Source organism: Eretmochelys imbricata, chromosome 15 (genome assembly GCF_965152235.1).
Source record: "Eretmochelys imbricata isolate rEreImb1 chromosome 15, rEreImb1.hap1, whole genome shotgun sequence".
Classification (NCBI taxonomy): domain Eukaryota; kingdom Metazoa; phylum Chordata; order Testudines; family Cheloniidae; genus Eretmochelys; species Eretmochelys imbricata.
Window position 1 is genome coordinate 23376867 of NC_135586.1, and position 22897 is coordinate 23399763.

A 22897-nucleotide genomic window follows, 5' to 3' on the forward strand; every position below is an offset into this window, starting at 1 on the left:
TCAATTGGTATCCTTCTGCTGCTGATTAAAACCTCATTGCTTTTGTTTTTATTAGTCCCCCGTCTCTATGTTACTTTTATCACTGTGAGATCTTTAGAATTAGCCACAAGGGCTCAGCTGTTTCCTTATTAAATCCGGTTACCTCTCGAGGTGTCAGGGAAATGAAATCAAACCCCTTTGTAATAATGCTCTGCAACCCTTTAAATATTGATTACTTTGACTATTTAGACCTGCTGACAATTATTTTTATCAGAAGGGAAATGAAGCAGGCTGAGGCAAGTCATTTAACTTCTCTGCATGTCAATTTCAGCGTCTGTAAAATGGGGTTTTAGACATGATTTAGGGCATGTGCCTAGGAGGAGAGTTTTAAATTTACTTCCCTCCCAGGGGCTTTAGATTATTAGGGCTTAGGTTATGAACGTTTGCAAAGCACTTTGAGATCGCCTGATAAAAGGTGCTAGGAAAGTGCACCGTATGTTTATTAACGCCTGCCTCAGGCCTTTTCGATTGGAAAAGAAAGATGGGTGTTGCAATCCGACTGGATTCCGCTCCTTCATTCTGCACTCCAGGTCGTTCCAACCCAAGGGTTCCTGTGGGAGATTAAAAGAAAACTCAGTGACTGTGAAAGCAGAGTATGGGGGTTGGTGACTTTTGTACCTGTGTGTTCCATTGCAGGATTGCTCTTCCATTCCAGAAGCTGCCATATAGACAATTAAAAATCTCTGAGCAGCCAGCTCAGCCATGAACATAGGGACATATTTTCCTTTCAAAATTCCCTTTCTGCTTCAACAACACTTATAATCCAATTTTCACCAGCAGAGATGAATCATGTCGCTCACCAACACTTTCACAGTGGATGGAGAAGAGCAATCGCGTATTGATTTCCCTTCCTTTTTCTCTGGTCATGTCTTTTTCTGAGACAGCTATGAGTAAACTCTGCTCCTGTTTTTCTTTCATGCTGCTGGTTTTGGTATCAGGTAAGTAATGAATTTATTGAGGGGAATGTGTGTGTGCGTGTGAATGAAATAGCCATAAAGAGCTAGTGTAACAACTCTTTCTTGACCAGGGAGAGGAGTAAGCAGCAGCCTTCTTCCATTACGTGGCTCTGGAGAGAGCAGAGAACAAGGGCTGGTCACCTGCTACTCCCCATTGCAAGCAAGTAGATGAAATATAGTTATGAAGTTAGAGGAGCCCCTTGCTTTGCCCCTCCTCTTCCCAGATGCACACGGGGGAATAAGATGATCCACAAAAAAGGGTGAAGCAACACGTTTCCACCAGAGCAAGGGGAATCAGGGGGAGGAATTGCAGTTCTTTGAGTCACAATTTGCTCTCACACAGGACAGATTGCAAAATTATAATCCAGCTCTCGGGCGGGGGGGGAGGTGTGTTTAAATGAACACAAATAAATGGAAAAGGTTTCCTTGGAAGGACAGGTTGCTGTCATGCAGACTGGAGTGACGGTGGGTCAAAGTCATAACTCCAGTGATTTCAACTGGCTTACACCGGGGAGGTTGGTCCAGGTACTTTTATACTGTGGTCTTTCTGCAAAAAAAAAAAAATAATAATAATATTCACAGGAAACTGCCCTAGAAGCTGGGATGGGAAGGATTATTAGTGTTACAGCTTGAAAACAATCTCTCAAAGATATGTAGAGTTCTTGTATAATGGCTTTGGTTTCATTGGGTATGTATTTATTCTCTTTTGTGCATCGATAATATAAAGAAGTGTATCCCAAGTTGTCAACAAATCTTTTATTTAAAAGTAAACATGAATAGAAGTCATCACAGGAAAATAACCTCTCAATTAATGCACACTTGATGTGTCCTACATTCACTGTTTATCTGTTCAAAAATCAGCTTTGTTCCAGGCAGCCTTGTTGATTCACCAGCCTTTTTATCCCCTTTGTGCTCCCACTCTGCTTCCATCTCAGCCAAATGTACAGCCTGCTCACCCACAAGGAGGGAGAATGTCATGCAGGGTGATGTCATGTGGGAATGAGCCAGCAGGAGACACTCTGTTTGCAAGCACCACGGCTCTTTTGCAGAACCTAGAGGGTCACCTCTATTCTAGTTTTCTCAGATTCGTATACCTCTGGTGTTGCACCTGAGCTTACGCTGATGGCATGCAGGAACTTGATTCGTTATTGTACTTTGGGACTTCTCTAGCACTCATCAGATGAAGATCTCAAAGCTCTTTACAGAGATTAGTGACTTGATTTGCTCGGTGCCCACATGACCTACACAAATATTATTAAACAGAACTCAGAGCTGGTGACCAACTTTAGTACACGCAGTGAGTCAGAAGCAGAGCTGGGGATATAAGCCTGGAAACAGAACATACCCCACCTAAAGGGAATTAACAATCGGGGAAACAGCCTTGTTGGGAAGCTTGTAACCAATATTTTGTTAATTCAAGAAAAAGGCATTTTCTTACCTTATCATGATCATCCCCGTCTTCCCGTGCTTCACCCTACCCAACGCCCTTCCAGCCACCTTTCTAACTTCCTCTGGTGAATTATTTAGTGCAGCCCATGCTGGTCTTGCATTTTGTAATGACTACAGGGAAAAAACTAGCACCTCTTATGCAATTCTCCAAAACTTTAGTGCTTAAAACAAACAAAACTGAACAACTCACGGAACACAACTGGGGCGGTTTAGTTCTTTTGCCTTAGTTGTTTGTTTGTTTGTTAATTATTTATTTTGCATTAGCGCCTAGGAGCCCCAGCCATGGACCAAGATCCTGTTGTGTCAGGTGCTGTACAAAAAGATAGTTCCTGCCCCCAAAGCACTTAGTCTATGTCCATCTCTAGTTGGAACTGAGATGGACCAACTTCTGTCCTGGAGGAACACATGGGAGGTAGACTCATCCTGTTCAACTGCAGGGTGTAGCCCCTGGGAGCTGAGGGAGGAAATGCACCCTCCTCCAAAATGAAGTCTAGTTTATGTGCCCATCCTGGTCTAAGAGAGATGAAGCTGCCAACTAGCTACAATGAAAAGTGTGATGGTTTATATGGAAAGTATTTTTAATTCAAAAATTAACACAGAAAAAAACATTCCTTTAGCAGTTTTTTTTATAAATATATCTGACACTGGTGTGGTGTTTTCTAGTGTCAGGAGTGCCTTTTAAACATGGGTGATGGAGGATGAGCTATTAGGGGAGGAAACTGACAGAGCAAGAACCAGCTGTGACAGTTTAACATAGTCTTCTTGAATTGACCTCGTACAACACTAAAGCCAGTTGTGAGAAAGACTGTAACTGACTTCCAGCCAGAGGAAAGGAATCTGTAACGCATAGAGTTGTCTTTAAGGACCAAAAGCAGGAGAAATCAGCCATTGGTTGTAAAAGAAAACAGGAGTAACGTTTACTTTCCTCCAGTTTTTCCTGATTACCACTCATTCATTCCCCACCCACATCCCCTAAACAACCCATAAGGGCTTTGATTTGCTTTGCATTGCATTCTGTTTGCCACACCACAATAGGTTCCACACTACAAAAGATTTATGAAGGCTGTTTCCCCAAGCACTCTGTGATTTATAAATTCAGTCAAAGAAAACTCATATTCTACTAGGTAAAATACCCTTCTAGCTAAAAGTAACAGTTATGACCTCTTGCTGATCAGCACTTTCAGGCAGACTTTGGTGACTCTGGTGGCCTGTGACCAGGATTCATCACTGAATTTGGTCCACTGGTTGGATCATTAGCTTCCCCAGATTGACCCAGGTACTGACAGGGAGTGCGAGGTGAATGCTGATCCATGCCCCCCTTTCCGGAAGTCATGATGGAGGCTGGCTCTCCTGCTGGTACAGAGTGGACAGACTCATCCACTGTAACCTTAAGAAAGGATAACGGTTTCCTTTCCATAGTCAACATTAATTTGCAGACCAGCCTGTAGTAAGGTAGCTGGCCCCTTAAATGAAATCAGGCCCACTCTCCTCTTCAAGTCCAGGAGCATCTGAGTTTGGTGTAATGAGGACGGCGGAGTTGCCCCGAGAGTTATAAATGAGAGGGAACCCAAAGGCAAGAGAGAGTCCAGAATTGAGAGCGCCAGAAAGTGAGCTCAGAGCTGGATTGAGAGAAGGGAGTAGTGCGAGTTTCCCTGGTTGAGTGGTGGAGCCAGATCAGGCTGGTGAAAACAGGATGGAAGTCGGGGTGTCCTCTACAAACTTCCCCCAGCTGGAGAGCCACAAGAGGGCTGAAGGCTGAGAGCAACAAAGGGAGAGATGTCTGCTGGCTTTCTGAGCTGAAGCTGGAGGGGCAGAGCGGGCTGTAGACTGGGGAATGATGGAGGGATGAGCCTGCTGACATCTCCAGGCGAGAACTAGAACCATACCTGAGCAGGAAATAGGACAGAGAAGCACACCCCGACTAGAAGGGCTGAGGTGAGGCATGTTGCAGCTGTACCTGTACCTGAGAGGTGAATATAGTGAGAGAAGCCTGAGCTGTACCCGCTGTGTTGATGGGCTGTTGGGACTTGAAAGATTAAATGTCGTGTTTGGACTGTGCTGGGGATTTCTGGATTATGCTTATGGGGTTTCTGTAATAACTTAGCCCAGCAAAGCTTGTGTGGAGTTACAGGGTCCTCCAGAAGAGGGAAATCGAGGCAGGGGTTCCTTGCAGGGCACCCAATTTCCATATGAGAGTTACTTAAAGTAGCATAACAATCTGCATTTCTTCATGTTGACTGTTTTTTAATTCAGAAACATTAGGATAATATTTAACCTTGTCACTTCCATGTCTGTAAACAAAGGCTGGTGGGAACATTTTCGTCGACACTTTTTTCGTCTGCTTTCCTGGAAAACTTTTGAGATTTCATTGGAAAACTGAATCTGAAAATTTTAATCTGCAAAGCAAAAAACCAAAACAAAACAAAAAAACAAACAGGGTTTTGGTGATTCAGGATAATTTGCCCTCCCTAATTTTTGGTAATTTTTGGTTTGAATTGTCAGTGGCCAACTCTCCTTCCCCACCCCCTACCCCCAAATCATTTTTCAGCAAAATGTCAAAAATTCTGTAGGGGGCAAATCCCCATTGTCTAGTCAGCTCTATCATAAACATGGTTCGCCAAGACCAGGGATGGGTAACCACAAGGTATAACAAACAGGTTTTCATTTCATAGTAAAAAGACTCTTTGAAAGGCAGGTAATAGAATTTAATGGTCTATGATTCTTTTAGGGACTATTTAATTACCATGGCCTATTGTGGATCCAGAGGCATGTTTGATGCCATAAGCAATGGTTCAAGTATTTATTCAGTGAAAGTGCTAATATTGCAACTTGCCTTGTTCTGTTTCTGTGTTCTGGTTTTATGGGCTTTACTAGTGTCTGAGGAATTACAGTCATGTCACAGGGAAAGACAGTTTCATTCAAAACAATAGTTAATGAAAACGTTAGGGCAAGCTATAATTTTAGTTAAGTAATTCGTGGAAGTATTTTTTTTATCATGGATTTTTATAGTTACTTAAAACAAATAATTGATATAGCTTTTCTTATAACAATATCTACACTTCCTGATAATTGTGCCTCAGCTCCGTTGTATTCCTTGATCTTTGTCTGATGCCTCTATATTTGTCTCTTTATTTCTGATAGTGTAAAAAATCAACCATTCTGCCTAACCTTTATTAAAGGAAATTAGTAAATAAATTTATGAATGTTATGGGACTGATTCAACTCCCGTTGAAATCAATGTGAATCTTGCTTTTGATTTCAGTGAGAATTGGATCAAGTCCTATTTATTTATTTTTATTTTTCTGAATATGGAAATGAGAACAGCTCTTAACATATGTCTCCTTCTTGTCTAAACTACCATAGAGCCTTAACTCAACAAAAATACAAGAAGGAGACATATGGTAAACATTGGTCTCTTTTTCGCTGAAAAACACAAAAGGAAAACCTCATATTTTAAAGAAGGAATTATATTTTTAACATATGTCTCTTAGATGTGTGTTGGAATTAAGGCTATAGGGTAGTTTATTCAAGAAGATGAGATGTGATCGTGCTTTTTGAAGAAAGCCAAACCAAAAGCATACCTTAAAAGAGGACATATACACCATTAACATGTGTCCTTCATTCATGTATATCAGCGTTATGATTTATGGTAGTTTTTGAAGCCTTGGATGTTAACTATGTGTTGTGGAAAAAAAATAGTAACAGTTTGGAATTGATACGTTTTGTATTGGTGTAGATAACCTGTCAGAAATGTGAGGGTTGACCTCAGTTACTTATTTCCTAGCTTTTCAGCACTTGAAGAAAACTTTATTAAAATAGAACAGTGAGCCTTAATGACAATTAAACAAAGTAAAAGGGCCTTAGTGCAAATGAAAATCAGGTTTTCTGTGAGTGTTACTTAGTGACAGATCTTACAAGTATTTTTAGAGGAGCAGGCATGCAACTGCTATTGCTGGAAACTGCAATTTTAAATAATGACAACTGGGAACTGCTGTTCTATTTACGGTAAATGTAACCTGATCTTGGGGGAAAATGTCACCACCAACCCAGCAATAGCTTATCTGTCCAGGATGGTTAGGAACACATCAGGGGTATTAAAATAATCATTTTTTATTTCTCCGTTAGAAAGCTAGAAATAGTGATGTCTGCTTTTGAGCATCCTAGTCCAGCTAATTGCTTTCAGGAAAGTGTAATCAAGAGCCATTATCAGCATGTATCAAACTGATACATTCCTAAATCATTGCTCAGGTTTAGAGTAGATTAGATTTCTGATGATAGTAAACTCACACTTTGCCGGTTTTGCAGCTGCCCACACAGTCTGGTCTTATCAAAGAATTTCTTGTTTGTTTTTACAATGGAGAAAGCACTGGGCAATATTTCATAGGGCATCTGAATGCTGATAAATGCAACCATTTCATGTACAGTGGGATCCCTCCGAAGACTTTGATCCCATTATATATTCAGAATCAAGAGACACCAGACCAAATCCATCTCTGGTAGAATTTCACTGGTCTCTAAGAATTATACCAGGGCTGAATCTGATGCACAATTCTCAAAATGTCATTGGACGGTCTGTATTTATGCTTTGGAGGGCTGACACATGGCAATCTATAGGTAAACTACAGGCATTAAGATCAGAGCTTTGACAGTCGCTACAAAATAGCTTTTATGTTGTAATAGCTCAGTGCCAGTGACTACAATCAAGTGATGCTGTCACAAGATGTGATGAAATAATGGTAAATCGTATCTGTCAAAGAGCAAGGGTGTTTTTATTGTTCAGGCACAAGGCTGCGTGTGAGGAGCTCTTGATTCTTTTACTGACTCTGCCACATGTTATGGGCACGCCCAACAAAAGAGATGTCAACGTACGTGGCAGTTAATAAATAATGTGCCTGTAATGGTGATTGGAAATATGCAGCAGTGCATGCAGGCTTTTTAAAACCAATCCAAGTTGGTTGCTTGGGCACTTCAAATGGCTTCCTTTGTGAAGCTCTTTGCAGCGGCTCTTGGCTTCACAGACTCCTCGTGTGAGCTTGGAAGAAGGATGGCCCAGTGGTTAGGGAACTAGCTTAGGTCTTAGAAGAACTGGGTCCAAGCTCCTGCTGCTCCACAGACTTCCTGTGCGACCTTAGGAAAGTCACTTAGCTCTTCTGTGCTTGTCTGTAAAATGGGGATAAACAGCACTTCCTTACCTCTCTGAGGTGTTGTGAGGTTAAGGACTCTGAGGCGCTCAGTGTCACAGTTCAGGGCAACTGCACCTGTGTTCCATGGTATGGTCCAGCTAGGGCACCTGCTGTCAGGCTTCCAGCTCCCCAGCCATTGCCTCTCTGGGGCAGAGGCCTACATCTCTCTATCTCTCTCCTGACTGGGGTATTTCGAGGCTGCACAGCTCCCTACCTACACTGTGAATTGCCCAATAAAGTCTCACTGCCTAAGCAGGCCTGCTTGACTCTTTTCTCCTCAGAGAATAAACACTGTAATTGCCATACTTACAAGTTACCACACAGATCTTTCTAAGCAAGCACATTAAATGTTGAGGTAAAAATGTTACAGAGAAAACATATTAAAAACAATTTAAAAAACCCTACGCACATGCTGATGAGCTTACCAGAGACCACCCCCTGACTCCAACAAAGGTCTGGCCAGTGAATTGTCCTTTGCAACTTACTCAGGGTTTTCTACAAGTTCATGAATCCTTTTGCTCAGAACAACACCCTCAGGAATCTGAGGGTCACTTGGGTCTGTGAAGAGACCATGAATAGGGAATCAGCCAGAATCCCACCCAACTAACAGTTCATTCATCTTTTAGCCCATTGTTTAAGAGAGTCCTTTGGAGCTCACAACACTTCTCAAGGTTTACATTAGTCATGTCTCCTAGAGAAGTGACATACAATAACACACAACCATTTCCATTTTTACTACAGTGAGTTCCTAAGATGCTTGCACTTAATTCAATAAGGTTTGTCCAGGATATTGCAGGAAATTGTTATATTTGTCATACTTGGATATACCAGTAAAGGGGCCCATATAAGTATCTAAGATATATAGCCTGGATAAAACAGCCATGCCTCTTTATACCTTAGTTTCCAGGTGTAAAATGAAGATAATAATTCCCTATCTGATGGGCTATGGTGAGGCTTCATTAATTTATGTCCATAAAGTGCTTTAAGATCCTTGAGTGGAAAATGATTGCCTGAATGAGGGCACAGTAGTATGATTATTTCTTATATATTTTATCACCACTTTTAAGATATCTCACTGTAAGGATGATTTTTTTTTTTTTTGAGACAGCACAGCGGTAGATGTAGGGTGACCAGATATTTGGGACTTTGTCTTATATAGGTGTATATTATCCTGCATCCCCTGTCCCAAATTTTCATGCTGTCTATCTGGTCAGCCTAGGCAATGGGACATTGAATATAACATATATATATTGACATATATATATAAAATATGACATGTATATATACATAAAATAAAATGCAGGCCTGAAGCCCTATATATAAAATATGGCTTGTGAAAATATTTGTTATCTGGTTCTGTATCTGCTTCTCCCTGGGACAGAAATTTAACCTTCATGTTGCAACGTAACACAGTGTCAATGTTCAAATTAAAGCATGCTGCTGAGTGCAAATAAAAACATTTCATCGGTAGTGATAGGGCCTCTACTACCTACAAACGAGTTGGTAATTTCAGCCCAATGGGAATTACAAGTGCGCAGCAGTTCTAGGGTTTGAGTCTGTTTGCCAACCTCTCGAGATTGCACCAACTGTAAATCTGTCCCACTGTTCCTTATCCAGTCTTTCTTATGTTTTGCAGCGTCAAAAGCATAGAAACCATTCCTATCATGACTGCTGTCAGACACCCTAACAGTAGGTTTTCACTAATTCAAGCCACTGACATAAAAGCCTTCAATCAATGAGGTTGCAGTGTGGTATGAAATGTTTCCAGGTACCACCAGAAGCAAGAGGCTGAGCACTAATGAGCTATAGAGCAGCATTTGTAAGAAGCACAGACACTAATGAGCTGTTCATGTTGGTTTTCTTTTTTGCTCATCCCAAGAGGTGAGATGTCACATTATAACTTATTAGGATGTCCCTCTTCCAGAATATTAAGTTAGCTGTTCCTCAGCCCATTGGGCAGCAGTTGTTTGATCAAAAATATTATCTCAACCACTGACAGCTGAATATTTCCAGGAAACAGAATTGCTCCTATTTTTTTGATAAGTTGAAGACAAAGGTGTCAAAGAGAACTCCATACTAAAGCTATACAAAAGGAGTGACAAATGGTATAAGTGAAGTTAATAAGTTTAACAGATACTATAACCCAACTTAAATTTTAAAATGTAATGTGTCATTATAATTTTAGTGCAATGCCACTAATATATAATAGCCAAACATGCTGAAAATGTATGCAAACTGAATATTTTCTGTTATATTCAGTGTCCCAGCTAGACTTCCTAGAAAATTTCATCAATAACTTGCAATGAGCACCAATCTGTGTAGCTTGAATATGGATATTTATTTAGATTAAACACATTCCTTAAACTATATATATGTTTTTAGAAGCTTGGTGTGATTGGACATCCCAAAGCTAGAGGATATAGCAGGGGTGGCCAAACCACGGCTCACAAGCCACCTGTAGCTCTTTTACACTTAAAGTGTGGCTTGCAGAGCCTCCCGTGCCCCCACCCCCCGTCCCAGCCAATCTCCGCCTGCCAGACTGGGAATGGGGAAAGCTCAGGGCTTCTGCCCTGTGGCAGGGTGGTGGGGTTAGAGGCTTCTGCCCTGCAGGGAGCGGGGGCTCAGGACTTCAGCAGGCACACCCTGCCATGGGACAGAATCCCTGTGTCCTGGCAGGCACACCCTGCAGGGCTGAAGCCCTGAGCCCCACCAGGCATGCCTGGCTCTCGAAGTTCTGAGGATTATTGTATATGGCTTGGAGGATCAGGAAGTTTGGTCAACCCTGGGATATAGAGTCAAGAGCAAACGTATGTTGGAGGAGTTTAAGTAGGGCATTGAACAGTAATATATGCCAGTTCAGAAATGAAGACTAGATACACTGGATAAATTATTTCCTGTGCATTGTCCTCTCTCTAGTTAAAATATTGATTTGCGTGGTTTTGGTTGATGCTACTGATTTCTATGGTATATTTTTCATGCCATAACATACCACTGTAATTGGCTGTATTGAATACTGGGCCTGGTAGAAGGGAGATTATTTCATTTGTTTAGTTACAACATGGGCTTTGCTATGTAATACACTTGATCATACTACGTAAAAAACTTGCCAAGCCAAACCTTTTGTTGATGAAAAATATGGGTTCAAGTTGACCAAAATAATTCATGAAACTAGGTTGATTTTGACAAATTGTTTCAATAAAAAAAAAGACATTTCAGAAATGACAAAATGAGTCATTTCAGCATTTTTGAAACAACATTTTGACTTTTCATATCGGAAAGCTATTTTTCATTTTGGAATTTCTCTCCATTTTATATAAAACCATTTTAAAACATTTTAACTCTCTCCCCCTTAAAATCACAACAAAATGTTCCATTTTGGGGTTGACCAAAGTGTTTTAATGGATACAAAACAAAACTTCTTTCAACATTTTGGTTTGTCGAAAATTTCAAAATACTATTTTTGGTCGACTCTAAATTAAAAAGAAATTGGACTGGCTTCCGAACCAAATATTCTGTTATTAGGTCACCCCTCATCTTGACATCTACCCGTCCACCTGTTGTCTATCTTTCTATCTGTCTGCTACATTTAGTGGTTTCCATTATCAAGTTAATCTTTACTAACCGTTACCATACTATCTGAGATGTCAATTATTTTTTGTACTGTATTTAAGGAAATACTGCTTTACTGAATATTGGATCATAGAATCATAGGACTGGAAGGGACCTTGAGAGATCATCTAGTCCAGTCCCCTACCACAGTGTGGTAACTGATAGAGTGCATTAGCTCAGAATGGTAAAATTTTACAGTCATTTTACTTTCTCATTTAAAGAAAGACAGCCAAGTCTAGTGGATAGGGCATCTGACTGGCAATCGTACTTGGTTATATTACCAGCTCCACCAGTGACTTGCTGTGTGATCCAGAGCAAGTCACCTTGCATTGTAATCCCATCCTCTGTTTAGTTTGTAAGCTCTTTGAGGCAGGGAGTGCCCCTCGTTAAATATTTGATTATTACCTAGCACAGCGGGGCCCTAGTTTTGGTAGACAATCACAATGGTCCTTCTGACCTTAAAGTCTGTGATTCTAAAGTCTATGTCAAGGCAATATTGTTATATAAATAATTTTATCCAGCTGTAAATGAGGTCACAAGGTGCAGAGCCTGAAGTCTTTTTAATGGCAATCCCTCAATATAAGCATTTACATTTTTTCATTTTCCAAATATACCAATCACATTTTTCATTGGGTGCATGTGGAAGAATATTTAAAATCAATGCAAAATAAATTGGCTAATGGCATAAATATTCCTGGTCCCAACCCCAAAATTAGGATGCAAATTGGAACTAAATCACACCATAATATTCTATGTAATAACTCAAGAGTCTGAGTTGTAAATGTTGGAATGTGGACTATTGAGAATGAATGGTGCCGTGACCTTTCTAGCTTAATCTTGAGTGCTAGAGCAAAGATTATATTTACCGCCATCGAAAATTAAATTGAAACCTTGGAATCACTCAGATTAACAAATCATATCTCATACTGATAAAGAGTGAGAAATTCAGTGCAAGTGGGGAACACTTGGCCTCTACCCATCACTAGGGCCCTACCAAATTCACGATCCATTTTGGTCATTTATAGGATTTTAAAAATCACAGATTTCATGATTTCAGTTATTTAAATCTGAAATTTCACGGTGTTGTAATTGTAGGGTACTGACCCAAAAGGGAGTTCGGGGGAGGGGTGACAAGGTTATTTGAGGGGGGAGGTTGCGTTACTGCTACCCTTACTTCTGCTCTGCTGCTGGATGCGGCACTGCCTTCAGAACTGGGCAGATGAAGATCAGCCGATGCTGGCCGGGAGCCCAGCTCTGAAGGCAGGGCCGCCACCAGCAGGAGCACAGAAGTAAGGATGGCCCTGCCTTCAGAGCTGGGTGCCTGGCCAACAGCTGCCGCTCTCCAACCGCCCAGCTCTGAAGGCAGCACAGAAGTGAGGGTGGCAATGCCACAATCCCCCTAAAATAACCTTGTGACCCCCCCAGCAACTCCCTTGTGGGTCAGGACCCCCAATTTGATAAACACTGGTCTCCTCTGTGAAATCTGTATAGTATAGGGTAAAAGCACACAAAAGACCAGATTTCACAGGGGGAGGCCAGATTTCCATCATGCATGTTTCATGGCCATGAGTTTGGTAGGGCCTTACCCATCACCACGCTGTAGCTGTCTTGAGGACTTCAGTTCCCAGGGCTAGTCAAGCTGGCACGTTTTACACAAGGGCACTAAATTAGCCATTGCTGCAGAAGGGGAATGAGAAATATCACTGTAAATGAGGCTTATCCATGTAATTTTCTTTGACCCTCCTCTTAGAGGGGGAAAAGACAGATGTGTGGTTGTAGTAAGATGAGCAAAAACTGGATGTCTAGGGCATGTTGTTGAGCTGTTGTATGCTGGTCTATTCCATATACATCCTCAGCTGCTTATATAGACCTCCTGTGAACAAGTATGTTACCCAATGGAGCAGCCACTAATTCATCCATCCAGCCATCTGTGTATCTTAGAGTTTTATACTGCAGCCCATCACTGCAGTATGTGAGCATCTTCCACGTGAAATTGGTAGCAGTCACAATGTCCTTATTGGACTCGTAATCTCTTCCACACACCAGGGCCCAGTGCTTGGGTATTTGCACTACTTCTTAGTGATTCAGAGAAAGGAAAAGTGGCCTTAAAGCTCAGGAATAGGAATCTAGAGCAAGATCTGAGCTGAGATTCATTGCCCAGGAAGTATGGCAGAGCTAAAGTGGCTCTGGGGGGGACTTTATGGTGGCTCCCAACATCAGGGCTTGTGGCTGTTTTCCTCAGTTTCTATTGTGAGGGAATCCTCCTCTAGCTGGAACTGGGATTTTAGAGTCTCTTTAGACCACTCCAGCCCTTCAGCCCAGCATACAGAAGCCACAGAAGGGGTAAGAATCTTGCCAATGGCTTCTATACCCATCTGTGCCAAAGGTGTTCCATGTGACCTGGGGCAAGTCACCTAACTGCCTTGTGGCTCAGTTTCCCCACTTATGAAAGAAGGGCTACAGTGGGGATTAATCAAGAAACTATCAAGTGTCTTGAGATTCTTGAATGAGGGGCATTATATTTTAATTGTTCTTTTACTTTATTATTGCATTTGACCATCTGATTGTCCAGCGATGTCATTAGTGAAATGAAAATGAATGAAAATTGTTCTCCTTCAGCTAGAAAAATAAACACCTTTGTGACTTTTCTTATGTGGTTAAAAATCATAGACTGCCTGCATGCTTTGACAACTTTGCTGAAATGTGATGGGAGAGAAGAAACGTGGTTCAAACTTAGAAGCAGGGTGTTTAATTGTTAATGATGAGACATTTAAATCCATTAGCCTTCTTTTCCCTCCAGTTACATATTTAAAACCTTCCTGCCTGCTGGAAGCTATCATCACTTCTTGCCTCTGAGTTGTTCAGAAGCTGGCACTGGTCTCATGCCAAGTATTGAGCTGTATTCTGAGTCACAATTAATATCCTCTGTGTGGCTGTTACATCTCTTTTGGCTGGAATCTTGATCTGAATACTGAAATTTGAGGGTCTCCAAGTTCTCATGCAGGGAAAGGAAGGGATGGTAAGATCTAATGGATTTTTGCCTTCAATAATAAAGCTGTGCAAAACTCTGTGGTCTTGGTCCCCGTAGATTCTTACCCCAGGAGTTCTGACTTAAAGTGAACTCAAAGCAGGCCTCTGCCAAATCTGCCAGCCTTCACAATGTTTCCTATATAAACTGGGTAAAACGGCTATCGTTCATACAGAACTGTAAATGACTCAAGGTTCTCCTGAAAGTTCCATGAACTTTGATGGGCTTAGCCCAGAGTAAACTACAGAAGTTTTGCTCAGCTCTTTAATGACTGGTGCTCAGTCACTCCATTGATATCCCAATTAAGGGAGTAAAATGGTATGGCAGTCTTGCTTCACAGCAGAGGCGAGTTTTAAGGAGAGATGTGAGGGTGGATAATGAGTTATCCTTTAGTCTGGAGAGTGGCTTTTGGGTTAATCACATCCACAGAGATCACAAAAGCCACTGAAGCAGTCTTTTGGCAATCCAGCTGCTCCACTTACATCAGGCCAAGAAGTGCCCACAGCCCCAATCTGCTGCTTTTGTGCTGTAAGTCTTTCCTTTTAGTACAAATTCAAAGAGAACACTCACCATGTGTTCCTCACAGACATTAGATAGATAGATAGATTGATTAGATATAGTGATGGGTGAACTAAAAAGCCAGCAAAAAAAATTGAATTGGGGTTTTGTTTCTATAAGCCAACCAAAGATACTAGTCCATAGATTTTCTGAGATACATGAAACTTTGGAGTCTACATAACTGGGCTGGAAATTTCACATCAACACATAGACCTCTTCTTGAGGAGATTTTTGGCACTTTCTGATTCTGGTTAGGCTGGAAATGGCATGAGAGAGTTTTTAAGGCCTTTCGCTTCTTATTGGAATCTGTAAGTGCAGTGAAGTGCAAAAAAAAAAATTTTTTTAAAGGGGGAAAAAAGAAAAGCAACCACAAAAAAATAGTTAAACCCAACTTTTCAAGCTGCCAAAACAACAGTGTGGTTCTAATTTTGAGTGTAGATTTGTAAAAGGTCTGTTTCATCCAAACCAACTTAAACTTCTTTAATTACGTCCGTTAAGGGCCTCAGCCAATTTCCATAAAATTAAATAGGGCCTGATCCAAATCTCATGAAAGCCATGGAATATTCACATTGATTTTAATTGCAAGTGGATAAGAGTCTAAAAATGGAATACGTGTAAGAGACATGCAGTGTGTAGTTCTATAGATTCCATACTGCCTACATTTCTCAAATTTGTTCTTCTTTAGAGTGGACTGCAAAACGTTGAAGGTCAGTCTAATTGCACTCCTATTTTATAAATTGCTTTCTTGGCCAGACAATACCACTCACAGTAGATTAAACCTGAGACGCTCTATCTCTGCCTTTGTTTTATATAAAAGATTGATAAGTGATTACTCTCTGTAGAATGCCTTATAAATGTGCTGTTAAATAACTGATATCTATCTATCAAGATAGATTTTTCATATGGAATCCTTTTCCATAGAGAATAAATGGATCTATTTCCACGCCCTAATACAAATACATATGGGCCAGATTCTCAGATAGAGTAAATGGACATAGCTCCACTGAGGTTAATTTACACCAGCTAGAGATCTGGCCCCTAATAATATTTCTCTTGCTGTAATTTTCTCTAATGCAAACCTTCATCTCTTCTCACTGAACTCAGATTCTGAACTCATATAATTCTTGCATCTGGTTATTTACTTTCTGCTTTGTATTCTTTTGGCAGAGTTTATTCACATGCTACATTTTTCTCTCTTGTTCAACAATATGTGTGCTGCATCCTTAATCTCTAATTTATAGTCCATGTTTGTTTTCTGTAATACTCTTTTGCTGAAAATCAATAAAAAGGCAATTTAGAAAAAAAGTGGTTCTCTCTGTAGTCTAGTTAAAGGAACTGCCAATAATTAACAACAGAGTGTGATCCTGCATTCCCTGTGCATTCAAAACTCCCATTGACTTCAGTTGGAGTCTGGGGTTTGCAAAGACTCCAGAAACTTGGCTCAGACTTTTTGAGAATACCTGGGCCTGGTCGTGAGGTTACATCTCGCGTTGTACAAATCCATTCAGCTAAAATTCAAATCCCAGCCCAAAACGCCCCAAATTTGAACCTAGCCATCTTTGAGGTTCCAAAAAGGATGTGTTTCCCCACTCTAGCTAAAGGTCTTGGGGGCGGGGGAAACAGTTTAAAATGCCTCTATTTTTGGGTGCTCAACATAAGGTCTCTATTTAAGTTCCAGTAAGCGCTGACCACCCGCCCCCTGAAAATCAACCCGCTTTAAGGTGGGCATCCAACATCTCAAATCTCGTTAGCAACAGTGTGGCTCATTAGAGGCTTTACCCAGCTGGCAGATGGGCAAAGGGTGGGTGTTCCGCATTTGGAAAGGTGCCATATTTAGGCACCTAACTCCCATTGACTTAAATGGCAGTTAGGAGCCCAAATATCTTTGTGAATCTGGCCCCAAAAACCTACGGTACTGAAAATCACAACATTAAAAAATTTAGGTCCGGATGTATGTAGGCCTGAGGCACATAGTGGTTTGGGGGAACTTATTTGAAACTAACACACCATCACTGACTGATTAACTTGAAATGTGCGTCGCTCCAGTTAGTTCCATTTTCTTCTGGGTTACATTGTATATAGCAGGCAGAGCTGGAAGTAATTTATTAGAAAATTATATATACAAAAGCTTGCAACCAACACCTTGTCTTTGTCAATATGTAAATGGTATTGCCTGATGAACAAAACCTTACCTACAGTTCTATCTATTCCACGCTCTAATCAGTGCGTGTATAAATGCAGTTTAATAATTTATTACCTTTTAACTTTAGTTGAGCTTTATTATGCTTTTCATCTTTGCTGTAAATATGTAAAATGCTGTTAATCAACCTTTGTTGGTGAATATTTGATTAATAGCTAGCAGATGTAACTTGCCTCCGTGTATACGGTGTTAAATGTAATGTACCAACACATAATTCATTATTTTAATAACATGTTGGGATAATAAATCAAAGGAACTCTTGAGAATGCAACAGCCAGAAATACCCAGGGAAAAACCAGGCTTTGCTTTTTCCTTTTTTTGACTTTTTTAATGAAGAGTATGGACCCAATTTTCAGAAATGCTGAGTACCCACTGTTCCTCTTCTTATTAATTATGTTTGTTACAGGAGTGCCTATGGGTCAGCTGAGAATGGAGCTCCATTGTGGTAGATGCTGTAGAAACACAGAATAAGACAAGCCCTGCTCTGGAGAGCTTATAGTGTAAATAGATAAGACTCACAAAGGGTAGGAGAAAAGGATTGAAAACACAAGTAGAGGGGAAAATGCAGGGGTTGCAAACATCAGGTTAGTTCTATGATTTGTTTAGGTTTTTATTTTACTGCAGCTGGTGTGTCCCTACCTGTGCGCGGGTGCTGCCAGAGGTTTGCTTCAGTGGGGTCACGTTAGGAGAACAAGAGCTATGTGGGGAGACAAATGAAGGGAAGGGTTAGGAGGGATGCAGCAAACAGCCTGTCAGCACAGGGGAGTGGATGTTCAGGGGGAAAACTGCAGGAAGCAGCCTGGTGACAGTCCCTGTGTGCAGTGCTTTCTGCAGATGCTTGCTGGGTTCAGTCTCTGGCTGGCTCGTTCCTGCAGTTTCTTTACCGATACACATATGGCTGAGAGAGGGGGACGCTGTACGGTTCCTAGTGATGTCCGTTGGAGTTGTAGGGATTCCACGTGTTGGACGCCCCGTCCAGGATGTCACCTGATGTGCTGAGGTCTCGCTGAGCTCACCAGCTACAGTAGCCTGGACTCCCTCTCCCCGTTTTGCTGAATCAGGCTCTCCGTCCTCTGGCAGCCTGTGCACAAGTAGGGACGCCCCAGCGGTAGAATCACACAGAGTCTGCAAACAGCTCCGTATGGGAAGACTCGGCTAGGACATTGCCCAGCACACCTCCTTTAGGGTGTAAACCCAAAATTATATTGTCTTGCACTGAAGAAGAATCTATAGAACGTAAGCTCATAAATTTGCCCCCTCCCTCAATGTGGAGAAAGATATGTATAACTTCTTGCCGCCCTCCCCATTATAAATTGCACAAACTGGGTTTTGTAATAAACAAAACCAAGTTTATTAACTACCAAAGACAGATTTTAAGTGATTATAAGGGATAGCAAACAGAACAAAGCAGATTACCAAGCAAATACAACAAAACACACATACTAAGCTTAAGACCTTGAAGAGATTGGTTTCAAGAAGTAATTTCTCACCCTAAATATTGCTTTGGGGCAGGTTGCAGAAGTTCTTGAAAGTTAGCTACCCTGCTTGCAGCTTAAATCTTCAGACACCATATTCACAGACCAGATCCTTTTTCCAACCTGAGCTCAACTCTTGTCCCCCTGTGTCTTTGTTTCTCAGATCTTTCCAGCTATCATCCTGGGTGGGGATTCAGTGAAGAGTGAACCAAGATCAATTTACTCCCCAGCCTTAAATAGAATTTACATAAGGCAGGAACCTTTTGTTTCCTAGTCTTGACCACCCCCTCATTTTAGTGGAAAATCACTAGAAGTCTAAGATGGTGATTAGTACCAGGTGACATGACCACATGAACTTGTAGTGTCAAAGCAATGTCCCAGGACGCTTCTCAGGAAGGAGAGAGATTAGTGTCTTCAAAGTCTTACTGTTTTTTCCTTATGACCCATCAAGGCAGATGGCCTGCTGTCCGGTGGGTGTTTCCCAAGTACGCACACAGTTGTAATTGTTACATAGTTAATATTCCTAACTTTAGATACAGAAATGATACATGCGTACAAATTGGATAATCACATTCAGTAAATCATAACCTTTTCAATGATGTCTCACATGACCCATCTTGCATAAAATATATCTTAGTTTTGCCAAATTCATATCATAAGCATTTTTCTATAAAGAATATGGAGTGTAACGTCACACCCCCCCCCCTTAGATTACTGCCAGAGGGTTGGTCACTGACCAACACGGGGGCAGTGTGCGTAAAATTCTTTTTAGTTCTTGGTTATCTAATTTCTTAGTGTTACCAAAAATTGTAGTGTCACCCACAGATATTTTCTGGGGGAAAATTAGTGGGTGCTCTGCACCCATCGGCAGCCAAGCTCGGGAGGAGGCGGGGATTTGAGGAAGGAGTCAGAATAGAGGCAGGGAGTTGGAGTGGGGACTCTGGGGAAGAGGTTGGAATGGAGGCATGGCAGGGGTGGGAGGGGACGGGTCAGGGCAGGGCCTCATGGAAGGGGTGGGGTCCGGGCAGGGCCAGGGGCAGAGAGGGGTTGAGCACCCACCAGCGGGAGCAGAAGTCAACGCCTATGCTGGGTGCCTGTTTCCAAGTTGCCTGAAAGTCTTTCAAAATACAGCATTGTTAACACAATGTAGATATTAATATCTTCTAGAGTGTAGGTGTCTTGGCATTTAGCCACCAATGCCATGAGGCGGTGTGCCTCAGTGTCCCCTTCCACATAGCCATCTAGATTGGTTATGCTTTCTCTGCTGTGCCAAGCTCTAAGCCTGTTTACAGGTACTAGTTAAGTAGTAGTATTCTCATAGAACTTCCTTGGTACCACTCCTAGCCTATACCAAATATATCTTAGTTATTCCATATTCATAACATAAACATTTTTCTATAAAGAATATGGAGTGTAATGTCACTCCACGCTTCTGAAAATCAGGTCTATGTCTTAGAATCACATCAGTGAAATCCAAGTCAAGGTTGATGCTCTGTTTAGAGAGCCATAATACTGTGGGTCTTTAGCCTGTAAGTAATCACTTTTCAGCCAAAGTTTTATGTTTAAAAATCACCATGTAATTTTGAGTGGCCAGAGTTTATCTCAGTTGCATTACTGCATGAGACATTTTTGGTGGCACAAATAACACAGTGAGTGAACTTTAGTGGCAGTAGCTCCTTGAATGGAATAACTCCATGTATGACATACAGTTGCCATCCAAGCGGAACAGTTCACAGACAACCACTAGAGCAAATGAAGATTAACTTAAACCTAATATTTGGAAAGTCTCCACGGTGTGACAAGTCATCTGAAAAGGCACCGATTGTGACACTGAAATTAGCAAGGTTAGGATTTATAATGATGGGAAATATGTGTGTGCATTTTCCCACCATGCATCATAAAACATGGATGTTGACAGTCCTGGTTGCAATGCTCCCCCGATAAATGCTAGATTCTTGTTCCCACCGCGACAGTTACGGTTTATTATTGATAAATTTTTCTGAGACGAAGATGAGCAAAATCTACAGGCAATTACATTTTTGTGATCATGGTAGGTAAAAGAATGAAACAGAGAGTCAAAGGCAGTTGAAGTGCAGCCATCTAAAATAAAATGAACTTGGCTGATTGTAATTTATCCTGATAATTGCATCCTTTCGCAAATGTTTGATGTTTCTTGACCTTTTCTGAAAAACAAAAGGAAGTGCATTACCCTGAAAAATGGGGCAGGGGAGCCTTGAATATGCTTTTACAAAATACTTGAAGGCATGAACTGAAAATGTAAAGGATGAGATGGGTGTATCAAATTATCTTAAAAAGCTGGACTTTTTTAAAGTGAGAAAAATAAGCTGCTTAGGGGACAATCGAAAGAAGAGTGTTCCTATTTTCTGTGTTACACCAGCAGCCTTGCTATACGAACAGCACCATTAAGTTTTTCTATATTGGTTCTTGTGCGCCCTATCACCATAGTATCTGAAAGCCTCGCAAACATAAGTTTATTTATCTTCAGAAATGTCCAATGAGATAAAGGAGTTGTGTTACCCACATTTTTTATAGATGGGGAACCAAGGTACAGAAAAATTAAGTGACTTGCTCAAAATCATAAATGGTCTGAGGCAGAGCCAGGAACTCAACCCAGATCTCTGGAGTCCCAGCTCAGTGCCTGGACCATAAGAACTGTCCTTTCCTCCACACTGATGTATTTTAGAATAGAAAATAACTCTGTTCTCTTATGTAGCTTAGTGTAGTAGCTGTTGATAATTGCTGGTGGTTTTTAATGGCAGCCACCACACAGTATATACAGTATAATGCACTAACAGCCAAGTATGTGATTTACTATTGACTGAGACATTTCACAAGCTGCATATTTGTGGTGACCTTGACAATGTGTTTGATTCATGAAGGATTATCAGATTTGATAGGCCTTGTATTTAATTCGGTGTCTTGTTTGAAAGCTACAATGCTCCGCATTGATTTCCATGTGCAATTAATACTTTTTGTCGGTAACAAATGCTTCCAGAGATAATATACTCTATCCATTTCAATCTCTCATGTATGCATTTCAAATCAAATAGCAGCCGGTAGACAGAATCGCCTCAGAAGTGACAGATTTAAGGTGGGAAGGTAGTATTAGGAATTGCTTGTATAATATCATATAACATTTAGAAGAGAGAAACCAAATAGGTTCAGATGAATCTATGTAGTGCCAAAACTAAGGGTGCTCTGAAGCCCTCAGATCATTACATGCAGTGCCTTTCTGTATGACATTCATTGCTCATGCTTACAATTGCAGTTGAATATTTTGTCAGGGTTCAGGGCTAATCCAGAGTGAATGGGAAGTCAACCTCTAAGGTGCACAGTGGAGCTCCTTGATTGGAACCTCTAGGCAGTACCACAATACAAATAATGAATAATATTATCACTGTGTATGATTTGCTTCAGATATCTGGGGGGAGGGATAGCTCAGTGGTTTGAGCATTGGCCTGCTAAACCCAGGGTTGTGAGTTTAATCCTTGAGGGGGCCATTTAGGGATCTGGGGCAAAAATTGGGGATTGATCCTGCTTTGAGCAGGGGGTTGGACTAGATGACCTCCTGAGGTCCCTTCCAACCCTGATCTTCTATGATCTGTAGTAGAGCTAGCTGGAAAGTGGATTTTTCCATCCTGCAGGAAAATGAAATATTGAAATGAAATATTCCAAAATATTTTCTTTTGACCTTACAGAAAGATTGCATTTTGACTTTTATCCTTTTGATGTGTATTGTCGTATGTGAACATTGAATGTATAGTGTAAAACTTGAAATGTTTCCACTTTAGATAGAACATAAAGGATTAAATGATAAAGTCAAAATGAAACATTTTGATGTTATCAAAACAATACTCTCCCCAGAGAAAATTTTGAAATGATGGATGCATTCCTGTGAAATGTTTAGTTTTTGTCAAATCAGCATTTTCTGGCACAAAACTGTCTGACTGGGACATTTTCCAATCAGCTCGAATCTGTGACTGTGATTTCAGATTTTTTTTAATAGCCCGTTTTAGAAATGGGCCCTAACTGACATCACTTTTCCAACCCTCCCCCTAACAGATTCTGCAGGGTTGAATAGAACCTACGTCCAAACCATTTTTGGCTTTGGTTTTTTGAAACCACAGTAATATCTGTGTCCAAATAATATGCTGCTTTGCAGAGTTGTCTTTGCTATTGTACATAATGGTCTTTGAAGCTTCAGTTTATTTTGTCTCTATATTCTGTCTACCTATTATTAGAAATAAATAATGAAGTGAGCAAGTGTGGTTTAGATCATGAATCCTACCTCATAAAATATCTGTAAGAGCCAGGCTTTTATCATCTGGCTAGGTACTTAAGGAGCCTCATCACTGTGGTATCTAACTGCCTCACCAATG